We start from the raw sequence: 13,229 nt of genomic DNA, 5'->3' as shown, positions 1-13,229 counted from the left end.
ACTTGAATTTGAACAGTCTGTTTGGGGTTAGATTTTGTGTAGATAGTGGGTGTTTTATTTGTTTTTCTTTGCTTCGTGGTACATACGATTGAACCTAATAGCCTCATCAATGCTAGCAAGTGTCTTACTACTGAGCCATTTCCCCAGTCAAATACAATAGCTGGATAAGTGAGGTTGTAGTGACACATAGCCTTGTTTATTTACTTGCTCACGTATTGTCATCATTCCTCCTGTGCAAATGCAGATTAGATGTTACAGAAACTATATTCCTACAAGACTATATATGATTCTTAAGAAAAAGGTTGGCCATCCCTGCTAACCCATTAAAATTGTACCTTGCTTTCAGGCATGCCTTCATAAGCAACCACTATCTCTTTCATCGGCACCTTTAAAAGGAAAAAACAAACAAACAAAAAGTCTTCAGAAAATGTAGCCCTGTGTTTGGATTAGAAAATAGTAGGAAAGACTATGTTCTTTCTGAAGTATAACTTCAATATACAGCAGTTCATGACCTAGGGAACATAGCATAAGGTTACTATTTCAGAGGAAAGAGCTATATTTTTTTAAAGATAGGAATCACTGGTGCTGTTACTTTTAGAAACATTAAGATTTGTGCCCTACATCGTACAACAAATGGCAATGCGATTTTAGCAAGTTAACTAACCTCCTGCAATTGTTCTTACTTCCTTAGGTGCCCAGAGTCAGAGTTAGAGATAGTGACCATTACACCTGGCTTTTGTATGCATACCGAGGCTCTAAAACAAGGGTCTTGCGCTTGTATAGCAGGCACTTGATGAACTTAGCCATCTCCCCAGCCCTTCTTATTTTAAATAGGCAGTGATGTATATGATAACAAGGTTGGTGTGAAAATAGTTTAAGCAAGCAAGAAGTTACAAGTAGAGAGCTACAGAAGAGGGGTTGTAAATAATGGGGTTTGGCCTTGCCAAATGGAGACACTTACTAAAAGTGGTGATTTGCCCAAGCCTAATGGCAATGAAATACAACCTTATAGTCCAAACACTTTCAGCTTTGCATACCTTTCTGTCACCAGAATTAATATCTCACATTAAGCCCAAAACATTTTGATACTTTACTGATGCAGTACCTTTTTTTTTTATTTAGTTCTATTCTATATAAATACACAGGCGACATTCTGGTTTTAGACAATAGAAAAACTAAGTGCTAAATGATTCATACCTGCACAGTTCCCCAGGCGATTTTGATGTGAACAACTACATTAAAACTCACAGAGATTAAAGAGAGAATCAAACCAGACCTATTATGAACGAGCTTTCGGGCTCATTAAAGGAGAGTGCTCACCTGCTATCTTACATGTATACAGGGGCATTCTAGAACCAGAATTGTAGCCTAGTGATAAAGAGCTCTCCTAGCATATACAAGGTTCTAGCTTAGATTCCTCAGCACCAAAACAAAAAAAAAATCAATCCCACCCAGTAATCCCCATATCTGAAAGTCAAGTTAAAAGGATTATTTGAGCACTTAACTTTGAAACAAATCAGGGCACCATAGTAAATTGAAGTCTTGTAATGAGGTGCAAACCATTAAGATGTCAAATTAATTTCATAGGAACTGATCAGGTAAGTGGTAATAAGAACTTTAGTAGAAGCCAGGTGGTGGCACAATGACTTTAATCCCAGCTCTCAGGAGGCAGAAGCATGCAAATCTGAGATCAAGGCCAGCCTGGTCTACAGATAGAGTTCCACAACAGCCAGGGCAACACAGAGAAACCCTGTCTCAGAGACAGAGACAGAGACACAGAGAGACAGGAAGACAAAGAGAGGGAGAGAGAGACAGAAAGAGGGAGAGAGAGAGAGAGAAGACAGTACAGGACAGGAGAAGAAAAGAGGAGAAAGAAAAAGAAACATTAGTAGAAGAAGTTGGAGAGCTGACTCGGTAAGTAAAAGCACTGAGCTGCTTTGCAAAGGACCTAGATTTAGTTCCCAACACCAACATGGCGGTACACAACTATCTGTAACTCCAGTCTCAGAGGATTTAATGCCCTATTCTACCCTCCTGTGGCACCAAGTATGTACGTGGTATGTTGATGTACATGCAGAAAAAACATCCATAATTTATAAGTTTTAAGGGATATTAAAATATGAAGGAGAAAGGAGTAGGAGAACAAGAGAGGAGCTAAAGGTTAAAGGAAGTAAATATCAAAGTTTGTTTGTATAAATGTGTAACACACTCAGAAAAATAAATCACAAATATTATATTTAAGAGAGAGAGATAGAATGGAGGAAGAGGAGAGAGAGAGAGAGAGAGAGAGAGAGAGAGAGAGAGAGAGAAACAAAGGAAATGGGAACAAGGAAGCAAAAAATTACAAGGGCATCCTGACCTTGCTCATATGGGTATAAAAAGCTCTCCAATAAATGAGGATGCAAGGGACCAAGAACACTTCAAATGAAAGAATTCAGAGAAAAGGGAAGAACCAATTTTCAGGCAGAGGCTTTAGGAAGAGAAATGTTCATCTTGACTGCATGCTCTGGCAGCACACCAGTGACAGTCTGGCAGCCACAATGCTGTCTGAGGGAGCTTACCGTTAGGCGCTTTCTCTGGAAAGTCTATTTTATATATAGCCTATCCTTGGCCTTGCCTTCTGTTCCTATCATCACTGGAATGAATTGCCATAGGATTGTCTCCAAGTCTATTTTTCCTGTCTTATACACAGAACAGAAAAGAAAGAACTACAAAAAAGAACCAAGGTGGAGACGTCTCAAGGGTTGTCTACAAATTAAGATGACAGATTACTGATTTTCCTCCTATTTTTCTTGATAATGTTCAACATTTTCCTGGTTATTTTGGCCAAAGCAGTAATTGTGCAGGTGTGTTCAGGGAGTACATGAGGCTTTAAGTTTGGTCTTCAGCACTGAATAATGTGAAGGATAAAGCGCTAAAAAGTAACTATTTGGAAAGTAATTCTCCATAACTGAAATATATTCTGAGTAATTTCATGGTGGAAGATAGGGTTCCAAATGTGAGCTGTGGCCAATTTGGTCTTAATGACTCAGTGTTACTAATCTTCAAGAAATGATGATGCTCTAGATAACTTGTCTGTGTACTTCCCTTTCAATGATATTTAATGAAAGCTGGGATCTAGCTAAATGGTACAGTGCTTGCCATGTATGTATGAGACACTGGGTTCAACAGTCATCACAATACAAGCAAAACTTGTTGATTAAGCTGGAGAGAAGTTTAGAGCACTTGTTGCTCTTGCAAAGGATGCCGGTTCAGTTCCTAACACCCAGAAGATGGCTCACAACCTTCCATATTTCTAATTCCAGATGCTCTAATGCACTCTTCTGGACTATATGAGCACCAGATACACACACAGTAGACAGACATATGTCCAGACAAAGCACTCCTAGATCTAAAATAAAATAAATCTTTGTAAAAACTTATCATTTAGAGGTGATCTTTGGAGGGCTGTACCATTAACAATTAAACTATCATAGGCCTTGAAGGATACTCCAGTGGTAGAGCACTTGCTTAGTTAGCATGTACAAGACCCTAGGTTCAATCCAGTACACCATAAAAATAAGTAAATAGAAGTTCTATAACTTTGAAACAGTAGAATTTCTTTCGAAGTATATGACATGAAGTCTGTTTCCTCACGAGAATATTGTCATTGCAAACTAAGCAGAAAATGAGAGGAAGACATTGGAGAATTGATAAGTTTCATCTAACTGCAGAGTGGCAATGTGTGCTACCCAGGTAATTCCCCATCATCACCTGCTCAGCTCAAACTCAGATATTCCATTCCTATGGTGCTATATTGACTGTAAATACAAAACCTCTTTAAAACATTGGGTCTCACACTGTAGACCCAAACTGTCTTTTAACTCAGCCTCCTAAATGCTAGGCTGACAGGTGTGTTCTTCCACAAGCAACTTCAAAGATGACATTTTTTTAGTTTGAAATGCTTCTGTTTCTAAGCTCCTACAATGTGTGTACAAGCACTAGTTAGCTGGATGTCCTGTTATGAAAACCAACCAATTTTGTCTCTAGCTAGTCTTAAATTTAAGTGCTTAGAAGGAACCACACATGCAGCCCTTCTCTTTAGCCAGCAAACGTAGAGGCGTAGGGGACTGCCTGGAATCTGTTGTTTCCCAAGTATTGTCTGGAATATTTACATTGAATTTCTTCTGAATGGTTCTCCAATAGCAACAAAATCTTGTTAGACAACAGATTTTCAAGATTATGGGAAAGTATAAATACATGATGGCTGAGAGGGGCAGTCATTCAGCCTCGATCTTTCTCTAAGGTAATTTTCATATTTTAGGTCTATTTCAAGGGCTGAGTGAAAGATGTGGAAACTGCTTAGCAACAGGCATTGTACATAGTAACTACATAACGATTACCTGTTTCCATATATATGTTATATAGAGCGACGGAGAGATAGAGATATAGAGATACAGATACAGTCTGTTAAAAAGAAAAAGAAAAAATGGAAGAATCCTCTTTGAAACTTTCTGTTTCACACTGTAGATTCAAAGTGGTTTTGAACTCAGCCCTCTGAATGCTAGGATGATACGTGTGTGCTACCACACCTAGCTTCAAAGACTTCTTTTAGTTTGAAATCCTTCCATTTATAAGCTCCTACTCTGTGTATACTTTATGCTACTGCAAGTGCTAGTCAGGAGGGCATCAGGGCATACACACACACACACATACACACACACACACACACACACACACACATTATTTGTAAGCACCTTATGTAAAAATATTTAATACTGTTACTTGTGTTGGAAGAAAGAACCCAGAATTTGAATGCATTTCAACCAAATGAAGAGCCACACGTCTAATGGCTTAATACTTATGTGCAGGCACACTGTATTTGTTCCTGACTCATACCTCAGAAAACAAAACACAACACTCATTTCAGTAGCTCTTTGGAATGAAATGCCTCACATTTGCCAAATAGTCATGATTCAAAGAGTTTTCACGTGTAATTGCACTTACCACTAGAAAATAATAACTCTGATTAGAGAGATGAGTGGACTTTTCCAGTAATATACAGACACTGTGCAAAGAGGCTGGGGTCAGATAATTGCATTAGGTCTTTGTTTTGTAATAAGCTATTTTAGTATTTGGTAGAATTCCCTGCATCACTTTGATATCTCACAAACAAATATGTATTCGAAGAGATTCTCTGTTTTTTAAAAATCTAAATTTATATGGTAAATTTATGAAGAAATTTGTGAGAATGAAGGTAAAAAATCAAATGGCAATAGGTCTAAGAGAATGCCCAGTCTCAAAGCCTGAAAAAATGAAGGGTTCTCATTGCCATGCCCCATATTGAATGCACTTACTGAGGACTAACATTCTAAAAGCTTATTGTTCAGAGATGCTAGAGACCATCACCTGTGAAAAGGAGCTGCACGGGATCCTTCTCTACTCCATTCCACCCTCATTCTTTATAGTATCATATGAGGATGGGAGCTGTCCATTCACCCTCACCCAGATGACCTTGTGAAACATTTGCTTTGCCAGTAAATGTAGGTCTCCCTCTCTTTCTCCCTTTTAATGGAATGAAATGATACAAAGTTAAGGCTCATTATCAAATTGGATGCAGAAGCAACATTAGTCAGATGTTAAATTCATGACTGCAGAAATTGTAAAAGAAAGAAAGAAAGAAAGAAAGAAAGAAAGAGAGAGAGAGAGAGAGAGAGAGAGAGAGATGAATAGTGTGTGTGTGATACGTTTGCTACACACTCAAAATTCTGAAAAGACCTTGACACATTGAGGATCATGAAATTTAGTTACAGTTTCATTTTTATGTGAGCCCTGCTTTGAAGACACATGAAGACTTATTTTACTGTGGGACACTACCTGGTCTCATAATGTAGCTGAAGCTGGGAACACAGCTTAATAGTGGTGCAAAAAGTTTGAAGTGTCATAAGGTACCTAAAAGGACTGTGTTCCAATTTGGATGTGATACTAAGTCTTTGGCAGCTATCAGTAACTAAGTACAAACAATATTGCATTACTGAGCATCAGTGGAAGAGTAGGTGAATTGGATCAAATGGGACACAAAGAAGAAGAAGCACAAACATGCAGCACATTCTCCAGGCTAAGATTCATGCTTCCTCCAGAACAGTGCATGCAGCAAAATATAAAAGAATTGGAAAATGGTAAAGATTGGTGATTTTATACTCTTAACAACTAAATATTAAGAATATAAGAGGAGGCTGAGCAAATAAAGACCCTTGCTATCAAGTCTGAGATTGATCCAAGGGACCCACATTGTCAGAAAAGAAAAACGACTCACAGAGATGTTCTGTGACCTCCACATGTGTACTATGATAAGCAAAAACAGGTGCACATACATACATACATAACTACATACATTCATACATAAAAAAATTAAAAGTAACAGTTGGAGCTAAAGAGGTGGTTCAGTGATTTTCTTTTTAAGTAGTAACATTTTTTTTTAAGTTTTGAAAATGCTTTATGTTTATTTTCTTTTTTGTTTTGTTTATTTTTTTAATTGTGTGTTTATTTCATTTATGTTTCCGATGCTATCCCAAAAGTCCGCCGCTCAACCACCCACTCCCCCACACACCCACCCCCACTTCTTGGCCCTGGTGTTCCCCTGTACTGAGGTATATAGAGTTTGCACGACCAATGGGCCTCTCTTTCCACTGATGGCCGACTAGGCCATCTTCTGATTCATATGCAGCTACAGACACGAGATCCGGGGGGGGGGGAGGTATTGGTTAGTTCATATTGTTGTTCCACCTATAGGATTGCAGATCCCTTCAGCTCCTTGGGTATTTTCTCTAGCTCCTCCATTGGGAACCCTGTGATCCATCCAATAGCTGACTATGAGCATCCACTACTGTGTTTGCTAGGCCCCACCATAGTCTCACAAGAGACAGCCATATCTGGGTCCTTTCAGCAAAATCTTGCTAGTATATGCAATGGTGTCAGGGTTTGGAAGATGATTATGGGATGGATCCCCGGATATGGCAGTCTCTAGATGGTCCATCCTTTCGTCTCAGCTCCAAACATTGTCTCTGTAACTCCTTCCATGGGTGTTTTGTTCACAATTCTAAGAAAGGGCAAAATGTCCACACATTGGTCTTTGTTCTTCTTGAGTTTCATGTGTTTAGCAAATTATATCTTATATCTTGGGTATTCTAAGTATCTGGGCAAATATCCGCTTATCACTGAGTACATATTGTGCAAGTTCTTTTATGATTGGGTTACCTCACTCAGGATGATGCCTTACAGGTCCAACCATTTGCCTAGGAAATTAATAAATTCATTCTTTTTAATAGCTGAGTAGTACTCAATTATGTAAATGTACCGTATTTTCTGTATCCATTCCTCTGTCGAGGGGCATCTTGGTCCTTTCCAAATTCTGGCTAATATAAATAAGGCTGATATGAACATAGTGGACCATGTGTCCTTCTTATCTGTTGGAACATCTTCTGGATATATGCCCAGGAGAGGTATTGCAGGATCCTCCTGTAGTAATATGTCCAATTTTCTGAGGAACCTCCAAAATGATTTCCAGAGTGGTTGTACAAGCTTGCAATCCCAAAAGCAATGGAGGAGTGTTCCTCTTTCTCCACATCCTCGCCAGCATCTGCTGTCACCTAAATTTTTTATGTTAGCCATTCTGATTGGTGTGAAGTGGAAACTCAGGGTTGTTTTGATTTGCATTTCCCTGATGATTAAGGATGTTGAACATTTTTTCCGGTACTTCTCAGCCATTCGGTATTCCTCAGGTGAGAATTCTTTGTTTAGCTCTGAGCCCTATTTTTTAATGGGGTTATTTGATTTTCTGGAGTCCACCTTCTTGAGTTCTTTATATATATTGGATATTAGTCCACTATCTCTTTTAGGATAGGTAAAGATCCTTTCCCTATATGTTGGTGGCTTTTTTGTCTTATTGATGGTGTCTTTTGCCTTGCAGAAGCATTGCAATTTTATGAGGTCCAATTTGTCGATTCTCGATGTTACAGCACAAGCCATTGCTGTTCTATTCAGGAATTTTTCTCCTGTACCCATATCTTCGAGGCTTTTCACTACTTTCTCCTCTATTAAGTTTCAGTGTTTCTGGTTTTATGTGGATCCTTGATCCATTTAGATTTGACCTTAGTACAAGGAGATAGGAATGGATCAATTTGCATTCTTCTACATGATAACTGCCAGTTATGCCAGCACCATTTGTTGAAAATGCTGTCTTTTTTTCACTGGATGGTTTTTGCTCCCTTGTCAAAGATCAAGTTACCATAGGTGTGTGGGTTCATTTCTGGGTCTTCAATTCTATTCTATTGGTCTACTTGTCTGTCGATATACCAGTACCACACAGTTTTTTTCACAATTGCTCTGTAGTACAGCTTTAGGTCAGGCATGGTGATTCCACCAGAGGTTCTTTTATCCTTGAGAAGAGTTTTTGCTATCCTAGGTTTTTTTGATTCCAGATGAATTTTCAGATTGCCATTTCTAATTCGTTAAAGAATTGAGTTGGAATTTTGATGGAGATTGCATTGAATCTGTAGATTGCTTTTGGCAAGATAGCCATTTTTTTTTTTCCTGATCAAGCCGGGTTATCTGCTTCCCTAGTTAATGCAGTCTCAGGTTCTCCGTGATTGGATTGGAGCAGACACTGTGTTCCACTCACCAGAGGTCTTAGGATCCCGTGGGGGATCCTGTGTGGGTCCTTGCAGGTGTCCAGAGACTGCACGGGCAAGGCACCCCAGTGCTGGAGTGGACCCGAAGGGATTTGTGCCCCTGATCAGGCCCGGTTGTCTGCTTCCCTAGTTAATGCAGTCTCAGGTTCCACATGATTGGATTGGAGCAGATGCTGTGTTCCACTCACCAGAGGTCTTAGGATCCCGTGGGGGATCCTGTGTGGGTCCTTGCGGGTATCTGGAGACTCCACAGGCAAGGCACCCAGGTGCTGGAGTGAACCGAAAGGGACTTGTGCCAAGATAGCCATTTTTACTATAGTGATCCTGCCAATCCATGAGCATGGGAGATCTTTCCAACTTCTGAGATCTTAATATTTTCTTCAGAGACTTGACGCTCTTATCAGACAAATCTTTCACTTCCTTAGTTAGAGTCAAGCCAAGGTATTTTATATTATTTGTGACTATTTAGAAAGGTGTTGTTTCCCTAATTTCTTTCTCAGCCTGTTTATCCTTTGTGTACAGAAAGGCCATTGACTTGTTTGAGTTAATTTTATATCCAGCTACTTCATTGAATCTGTTTATCAGGCTTAGGATTTCTCTGGTGGAATTTTTAGGGTCACTTATATATACTATCATATCAACTGCAAAAAGTGATATTTTGACTTCTTCCTTTCCAATTTGTATCTCCTTGATCTCCTTTTGTTGTCGAATTGCTCTGGCTAGGACTTCAAGTACAACGTTGAATAGGTAGGGAGAAAGTGGGCAGCCTTGTCTAGTCCCTGATTTTAGTGGGATTGCTTCCAGCTTTTCACCATTTACTTTGATGTTGACTACTTGCTTGCTGTAGATTGCTTTTATAATGTTTAGGTATGGGCCTTGAATTCCTGATCTTTCTAACTCTTTTATCATGAATGGGTGTTGGATTTTGTCAAATGCCTTCTCCCCATCTAACGAGATGATCATGTGGTTTTTGTCTTGAGTTTGTTTATATATTGGATTGCATTGATGGATTTCCGTATATTGAACCATCCCTGCATCCCTGGGATGAAACCTACTTGGTCAGGATGGATTATTGTTTTGATGTGTTCTTGGATTCAGTTAGGGAGAAATTTATTGAGGATTTTTGCATTGATATTCATAAGGGAAATTGGTCTGAAGTTCTCTATCTTTGTTGTGTCTTTCTGTGGTTTAGGTATCAGAGTAGTTGTGGCTTCACAGAATGAATTGGGTAGAGTAATTTCTGATTCTATTTTGTGGAATAGTTTGTGCAGAGCTGGAATTAGATCTTCATTGAAGGTCTGAAAGAACTCTGCACTAAACCCATCTGGTCCTGGGCTTTTTTTGGTTGGGAGACTATTAATGACTGCTTCTATTTCTTTAGGGGATATAGGACTGTTTAGATCATTAACCTGATCTTGACTTAACCTTGGTACCTGGTATCTGTCTAGAAACTTGTCCTTATCATCCAGGTTCTCCAGTTTTGTTGAGTTTAGCCTTTTGTAGAAGGATCTGATGGTGTTTTGGATTTCTTCAGGATCTGTTGTTATGTCTCCCTTTTCATTTCTGATTTTGTTAATTAGGATGCTTTCCCTGTGCCCTCTAGTGAGTCTGGCTAAGGGTTTGTCTATCTTGTTGATTTTCTCAAAGAACCAGCTCCTCCTTTGGTTGATTCTTTGACTAGATCTTCTTGTATACACTTGGTTGATTTCACCCCTGAGTTTGATTATTTCGTGACGTCTTCTCTTCTTGGGTGAATTTGCTTCCTTTTGTTCTAGAGCTTTTAGGTGTGTTGTCAAGCTGCTAATGTGTGCTCTCTCTCTAGTTTCTTTTTGGAGGCACTCAGAGCTATGACTTTTCCTCTTAAAAATGCTTTCATTGTGTCCCATAAGTTTGGGTATGTTGTGGCTTCATATTCATTAAACTCCAAAATGTCCTTAATTTCTTTATTTTTTTCAGATTTTTTTAGGTATTTTTCTCATTTACATTTCCAATGCTATCCCAAAAGTCCACCATACCCTCCCCCCTGCCACGCCCCTAACCACCCACTCCCACTTTTTGGCCCTGGCATTCCCCTGTATTGGGGCATATAAAGTTTGCAAGTCCAATGGGCCTCTCTTCCCAGTGATGGCCGACTAGGCCATCTTTTGATACATATGCAGCTAGAGTCAAGAGCTCTGGGGTACTGGCTTAATTTTCATTAAACTCCAAAAAGTCCTTAATTTCTTTTTTTATTCCTGCCTTGACCAAGCTATCATTGAGACGAGTGTTGTTCATTTTCCATATGAATGTTGGCATTCCATTATTTATGTTGTTATTGAAGATCAGCCTTAGTCCATGGTGGTCTGATAGGATGCATGGGATAATTTCAATATTTTTGTACATGTTGAGGCTTGTTTTGTGACCAATTATGTAGTCAATTTTGGAGAAGGTACCATGAAGTGCAGAGAAAAAGGTATATCCTTTTGTTTTAGGATAAAATGTTCTGTAGATATATGTTAGATCCATTTGTTTCATGACTTCTGATAGTTGCACTGTGTTCCTATTTAGTTTCTGTTTCCATGATCTTTCCATTGGTGAAAGAGGTGTGTTGAAGTCTCCCACTATTATTGTGTGAGGTGCAATGTGTGCTTTGAGCTTTACTAAAGTTTCTTGAATGAATGTGGCTGCCCTTGCATTTGGAGAATAGATATTCAGAATTGTGAGTTCCTCTTGGAAGATTTTACCTTTGATGAGTATGAAGTGCCCCTCCTCGTCTTTTTTGATGACTTTGGGTTGGAAGTCGATTTTATTAGATATTAGAATGGATACTCCAGATTGTTTCTTCAGACCATTTGCTTGGAAAATTGTTTTCCAGCCATTCATTCTGAGGTAGTGTCTATCTTTTTCCATGAGATGGGTTTCCTGTAAGCAGCAAAATGTTGGGTCCTGTTTGTGTAGCCAGTCTGTTAGTCTATGTCTTTTTATTGGGGAGTTGAGTCCATTGATATTAAAAGATATTAAGGAAAAGAAATTGTTGCTTCCTATTATTTTTGTTGTTAAAGTTGGCATTCTGTTCTTGTGGCTGTCTTCTTTTAGGTTTGTTGAGGGATTACCTTCTTGCTTTTTCTAGGAGGTGGTTTCCGTCCTTCTATTGGTTTTTTTCTGTTATTATTCTTTGAAGGGCGGGATTCGTGGAAAGATAATGTGTGAATTTGGGTCTGTCGTAGAATACTTTTGTTTCTCCATCTAAGGTAATTGAAAGTTTGGCTGGGTATAGTAGCCTGGGTTGGCATTTGTGTTCTCTTAGTGTCTGTATAACATCTGTCCAGGCTCTTTTGGCTTTCATAGTCTCTGGTGAAAAATCTGGTGTAATTCTGATGGGCTTGCCTTTATATGTTACTTGACCTTTTTCCCTTACTGCTTTTAGTATTCTATCTTTATTTAGTGCATTTGTTGTTCTGATTATTATGTGTCGGGAGGAATTTCTTTTCTGGTCCAGTCTATTTGGAATTCTGTAGGCTTCTTGTATGTTCATGGGCATATCTTTCTTTAGGTTTGGGAAGTTTCTTCTATAATTTTGTTGAAGTTATTTGCCGGTCCTTTGAGTTGAAAATCTTCATTCTCATCTACTCCTATTATCCGTAGGTTTGGTCTTCTCATTGTGTCCTGGATTTCCTTGATGTTTTGAGTTAGGATCTTTTTGGATTTTGTATTTTCTTTGATTGTTGTTCCGATGTTCTCTATGGAATCTTTTGCACCTGAAATTCTCTCTCCCATCTCTTGTATTCTGTTGCTGATGCTCGCATCTATGGTTCCAGATTTCTTTCCTAGGGTTTCTATCTCCAGCGTTGCCTCACTTTGGGTTTTCTTTATTGTGTCTACTTCCCTTTTCAGGTCTTGTATGGTTTTATTCAATTCCATCACCTGTTTGGTCGTGTTTTCCTTCAAATCTTTAAGGGATTTTTTTGTGCTTCCTCTTTAAGATCTTCTACCTGTTTAGCAATGTTCTCCTCTATTTCTTTGTGTGAGTTATTAAAGTCCTTCTTGATGTCCTCTACCATCATCATGAGATATGCTTTTAAATCTGGATCTATCTTTTTGTGTGTGTTGGGGTGTCCTGGACTTGGCGAGGTGGGAGTGCTGGGTTCTGATGATGGTGAGTGGTCTTGGTTTCTGTTAGTAAGATTCTTACATTTACCTTTTGTCATCTGGTAATCTCTGGTGTTATTTGATTTAGTTGTCTCTGGTTAGAGATTGTTCCTCTCATGATTCTGTTAGCCTCTATCAGAGACCTGGGAGACTAGCTCTCTCCTCTGAGTTTCAGTGGTCAGAGCATTCTCTGCAGGCAAGCTCTCCTCTTACAGGGAAGGTGCACAGATATCTGGCGTTTGGACCTCCCTCCTGGCCGAAGGTGAAGGCCCAAAACAGGACCTGTCCCAGAAGCTGTGTTGCTTCGTCCTGTCACAGAAGCTGTTACCTTCTGTAGTCCACACTCTCACCTGTGCAGACTACTCTTGGCGGAGTCCTGGAACCAAGATGTCTGCTGCTGATGCTCAGTTCAGTGATTAAGAGCACTTGCTT

This window comes from Mus musculus, chromosome X, assembly GCF_000001635.26.
Source record: "Mus musculus strain C57BL/6J chromosome X, GRCm38.p6 C57BL/6J".
NCBI lineage: Eukaryota > Metazoa > Chordata > Mammalia > Rodentia > Muridae > Mus > Mus musculus.
Note: the sequence above shows the minus strand (reverse complement) of the source record.